General features: G+C 38.3%; 1 long non-coding RNA gene across 1 annotated transcript; it reads right to left on the bottom strand.

Moving 5' to 3' along the window:
• Positions 1-763: 763 nt before the first annotated feature.
• Positions 764-4,595, bottom strand: LOC149768909 (uncharacterized). Its single transcript, XR_016419619.1, has 2 exons — positions 4,268-4,595; positions 764-838 (listed from the first exon to the last, which is right to left on the bottom strand). It is a non-coding gene; the product is annotated as an uncharacterized LOC149768909 (long non-coding RNA).
• Positions 4,596-5,596: the final 1,001 nt, after the last annotated feature.

Raw genomic sequence — 5,596 nt, 5'->3', positions numbered from 1 at the left:
GCTGAAAGACTTTGATTAAATTTGCCACTCATATGTTAGGGCAGAGAACACGGCAGAGCCTTAACTCCTGAATATTGGCAGCGTATCATTTATAACTTCGCTGAAAACGGCTCAGGTTGAAGCTTTGCTCATGTTCATCTTCATTTGCAATATCATGCTGATATCTCTTTTCAGCCAAGCAGCCAGCTTGTTATGCTTGAAAGAAGACCTTATATGGAATATGACAGTTTGCTAGAGTACAGTCTTCTCAGTGTTGCAGTTCTATGCTTACTGTGTTCGTGTGAACAATGAGTATCATGCGCTCTGTTTCGCGCTTCTTGGAAATACAGCAACAAATGCATGGGTTGTGCGTTTGCTTTCATCTATTTTCATCTAGCCAGTGGAATAGAAGATGAAGGAGACCACCACGTTTGTGCGCCGGTCTTATCGTTGTTCTGTATTGATTTCCTTTAACCCAGACTGACATCTTTTGATAAGATTTCCAATTTTGCCAAGCTGCCTTGATCCTCTGCTTGACATCTTCCTCGCATCCTCCCTAAGCTTTTGCCAATATCAGGGGTCTAAATGGGTAGAGTATGGGAGAGTAAAAGTGATGAGGTGCTCTTGTTCATGGCAGTTGATTTTATTCAATCCTATTAAGGTGACGGTTACATAATTTCAAAGTTATAATCAGTTAAAGATGTATCAAGAAGGTAACACTTCCATCTGAAGTACTGGGCTTTATATTACTTTACTGATCGAAATTAACAAAACAAAAACATAGTAAATGTTTCAGAGTCCCATTTTAATAAATCGTACAACAAATCAAAGGGTATTCCCCAAATTCTGCAAACAGCACCTGTATAAAAAGGAAAGAGGTAAAGATTATGAGAATGTAAGCAACAATAACACATTATTACCATACGTGTGATTCGATCATATTATTCAAAATTAGTAGTAATGCGTCAGAGCTCAGGCAATCTATGCTGTTTAAAATGTCTCGGTTTCCAGATACCGATTCATTTACCTGGTATTAATTTTCACCTGTCGGCCTCTACAAGCATTCAGATTATAAGTGTATGAACTTCAATGTTATTTGATTACTCTGTTATTAATATAGATCAACGCTATTCATTAAAAATTGCTTTTGGACGATACTATTGTTTGCTGAACACGTTGTACCAGTCCTAATTAAGGCATATAATAGACATGATACGCTGCATTCTTTGAGAATAGTAGTTAACGTTGTTTAATCGTCAAAAAGGGAACGCTCGGTTGCTCTGTTGAAAGATCGTCAATTTATTAATCACGAATTTAACATCCATCCAGGCCAACCCGTGATAGCTGCTTCAGAAGTATGAAACGTGAGCGCTTTAGATCACTCGGCCACTCGGGGCCACTTCATAAGATTTACGACGTATTCCAGAAATACCAGAAAGGACAACACTTTTCTTCTCACCTAAATGGTTACAATCATGTAACGTACTGAAGTATTAAGGTGATCTGTATCAATTTATTAAGAACCACGTGGGTAATGGTGTGATTGCATAACTAATGTATGAAAAAGCACGCAAGTACTGGAACGATTACACAATTAATTTATGCAAAACAACGTAGGTAGATTGGGGTGATTAATTACATAATTCATTTTTATGTAAAAATATTTAGCTAATGTTGTGTTTATATATTTAATTTATGAACACCCATGGAGGTACTCTGGTGGTTACATAGTTCATTTATATGTAAAATCACGTAGGTAGTTTGGGGGTGATTACATAATTCATTTTTATGCAATGCAACGTAGTTATTTAGGGGTGGTTGTATAATTCATGTCCTGGAAAAATCTGAATATGAAGAAAATGTTATCTGATTAGGAGATTACGTTTAGCTTATAACAGCTTGTGTAAGTTGCCCCAAAAAAGAACAACTTTGTTATTGGCACATTTTCTTCAGACTCAAATAAACAAATCATCGCCAATAATCATGAGTACAACATCATTTGGAAAATTTTGACGAACATCTTTAAACTTAGAATTCTTGTTATAAAAAAAACAACAACAAGAACGATTTGCTGAGACAAATTACTGGTACTTTACATATTATTTCAGTCTGAATTCCTTCCCTTGTACAATACTGTTTCCATCATGGTTGGCTCCAAGAAAACCCAAAAGTGAGTTGCTTTGAAGAGACATCAAGATGACGATAAGCTTATAATGAAGTCGAATGACTCAGTAAGTCAAAACTTAATCACTTTGTTTCTTTTAATATTTTGCTGTTGTTGCTATATAAGGATTCTTTATTTGTCTGCGATGCAGAAATCATGAATCCCTGTGGTATTTTACGGCGAGCTGACATAAAAGATCGCTAGTGCAAATGTAAACTAAACATTTACAATATACCTTCATATCTTATATTTTGTGATTGTTAGTAACAGCTTGTCTATCAATGTGCTTATGCGTCCGTCCGTTCATCATTTCGTCTATCAATGTGTTCATGCATCTGTCAGGTTCGTCATTTCGTCTATCAATGTGTTCATGCATCTGTCAGGTTCGTCATTTCGTCTATCAATGTGTTCATGCATCCGTCAGGTTCGTCATTTCGTCTATCAATGTGTTCTTGCATCCGTCCGTTCATCATTTCGTCTATCAATGTGTTCATGCATCCGTCCGTTCGTCATTTCGTCTATCAATGTGTTCATGCATCCGTCAGGTTCGTCATTTCGCCTATCAATGTGTTCATGCATCTGTCAGGATCGTCATTTCGTCTATTAATGTGTTCATGCATCTGTCAGGTTCATCATTTCGTCTATCAATGTGTTCATGCATCTGTCAGGTTCGTCATTTCGTCTATCAGTGTGTTCATGCATCTGTCAGGTTCATCATTTCGTCTATCAATGTGTTCATGCATCCGTCAGGTTCGTCATTTCGTCTATCAATGTGTTCATGCATCAGTCTAATCTTCATTTGGTTTATCAGTGTGTTCATGCATCCGTCAGGTTCATCATTTCGTCTATCAATGTGTTCATGCATCTGTCAGGTTCGTCATTTCGTCTATCAATGTGTTCATGCATCCGTCAAGTTCATCATTTCGTCTATCAATGTGTTCATGCATCTGTCAGGTTCATCATTTCGTCTATCAGTGTGTTCATGCATCCGTCCGTTAGTCATTTCGTTTATCAATGTATTCATGCATCCGTCCGTTCGTCATTTCGTCTATCAATGTTTTCATGCATCCGTCCGTTCGTCATTTCGTCTCTCACTGTTTATAATCCACACTGCAGTCTAACTCGATTGAAGGACATTAATTATGCTTTCTATAATTTAGGATAATAAGTAGATGACAAGAATGGTTTCAGTCCTTGGGTGTAGGTAAAAGGAAAGAGGCATTCGTATGGTTGTGACAGTCTAATAGTTGTCGCAGTCATATGAAATATAAGATCTTGCATAACGATTATTGTTGAATATTGTAGCAATATGTATTCGTAGCAATCTTATACTCGTGGCAGTTTTATGGTCTTGACAGTCTTATAGTCGTGGCAGTCCTGTACCTGGCAGTCTTGTGGTCATGACAGTTTTAAGGTCGTGACAGTCTTATAGTCGTGGCAGACTTGTACCTGGCAGTCTTGTGGTCATGACAGTTTTAAGGTCGTGACAGTCTTATAGTCGTGGCAGTCTTGTACTTGGCAGTCTTGTGGTCATGACAGTTTTAAGGTCGTGACAGTCTGATAGTTGTGGCAGTCTTGTACTTGGCAGTCTTGTGGTCATGACAGTTTTAAGGTCTTGACAGTCTTATAGTCGTGCCAATCTTAAAGTGGTGGCAGTCTTGTAGGCGTGGCAGTCTCAGGCTGTTGTTAGTCTAATTGTCGTGGTAGTCTTAACTTAAGGTCTTGTCAGTCTTAAGGTCGTGGTAGTCTTACGATTGTGGTATTATTGGGGTCGTGGCAGTCTTATGCCCAACGAAGTCTCATAGTCGCGGCAGCCATATGGTCTTGGCAGTCTGATAGTCGTGGCAGCGTGGCAGTCTTACGAAACTCAGCACTTACATAAAAATATTCGTTAATACTGCAACACCATTTACTCCTTTGCTTTTCGAGCATTTGCACACTTTATATTCAACTATGTAAACTAGATTTTCAAATGCAGGTGTTAACTATTTGTACATTCTGGTTCATCTGACTTGAGCATTCGAATACATAGCCATGAATATATAGACCTGGTTTCTAGACTATTTAAACACTTTTGAAACACATAATAAAGCCAGTGTGTAAATTTAAAACGCATACATGTACCTCTATGGATTAGAACATTTGCAGACTCCGTGATGCACGTTCGTTCCGTGCTGACAATGCCATTTTTGTCCCTGCTGGCAGTTGTGCTGGTGGAGAAGACAGTCGTTGTCAGTATCACATGCTGGAAAGCAAATCATCATATTAACGCATGTATTTTGATAATCTAATTGGGAACATTGTATATTATGTTAACGCAGAGGTCGAATAGATTAGGGTTTACGCAGCTTGTTAAACAGCATTTCAAGAATACAGCGCAGACTCAAAGCTGCCTCCCTGTAATGGGACAGCATATTTTCGTCGAAATGCCTTTAAGACCATTAGGCATCAAATGCGGAAAAAATCTATAAATAGATAATTATAATTCATACATAGGTTTCAATTCTTTTGCAATTGCAAGTTATAATAATTAAAATGTTTATGTTATGCTACGAATCTATGAGGCAGACAAGATTGGTACGTAAATTGAGAACGTTGGACCGATTGTTGTTTCTCCTATTAATATTTATCATATATCTATGCACAAACATTTCTAGACCATCCATGTTTATTTCAAAGAAGGTACAAATAAGTGATATTTTCGAGCAGGATCACTTAAATTATGTAAGATTTTATTTTTAAAATATCTTTTTACTAGACAAAATACCCTAGAGTCCGTGGACTAAACACATTTTGATTGCGCCTTGAGTTAGGTGCAAAAACGTAAAAGAAACAAATTACAAAATTTCGAAGAATTGTATCTGCTCCAGCTCCTGTGATATCAATCATTATATAAAATGATGGTGCGTTAGTCAAATAATGTATTGATGTGTGCTACAAATGAGCCAGATACATACATTTTCACAGTCCAGCATGAAATAGAGTCTAAAATACTTAATAACTGCTGAGCGCCTTCGAAGTCATATCAGCCGTGTTCTTGCTGAATCATCTTAAATTAGGGGCCCCGAGTGGTCTAAAGCGCTCACCGTTCCGGATCACTGCCATCTCACAATGTCTGCGTGAGTTCGAGTCTCAGGCTCGGTTAGCGTGGGTACGTGGGAAAGCCTGCCAGTAGCTTCTCGTGGGTCGGTGGTTCTTCCCTGGGTTTTCCAGGGTTCTTCCTCCACCAGTTATACTGGCCGCCACGTATAGCATATCTTGTGCTGAAAAATGGCGTCAAACCCTAGAACAACAACAACAACAACATCTTAAATTACAAGGCTTGTGAAACCCCTCCAAAGACTTTACGGTGTGCGCGGTTCCGCATGACCTGTAGTCTAAAATGTTGGCAACTCATATCGGTTTTATGTCATATAACCTTGATTCGAAGTACAATATCCTATACACGGCCAT

Source organism: Sinohyriopsis cumingii, unplaced genomic scaffold, assembly GCF_028554795.1.
Source record: "Sinohyriopsis cumingii isolate HCF-2022 unplaced genomic scaffold, ASM2855479v2 utg005412l, whole genome shotgun sequence".
Taxonomy (NCBI): Eukaryota; Metazoa; Mollusca; class Bivalvia; order Unionida; family Unionidae; genus Sinohyriopsis; species Sinohyriopsis cumingii.
The sequence above is the reverse complement of the archived record's forward strand: the minus strand, read 5'-3'. Positions and strand labels throughout refer to the sequence as shown.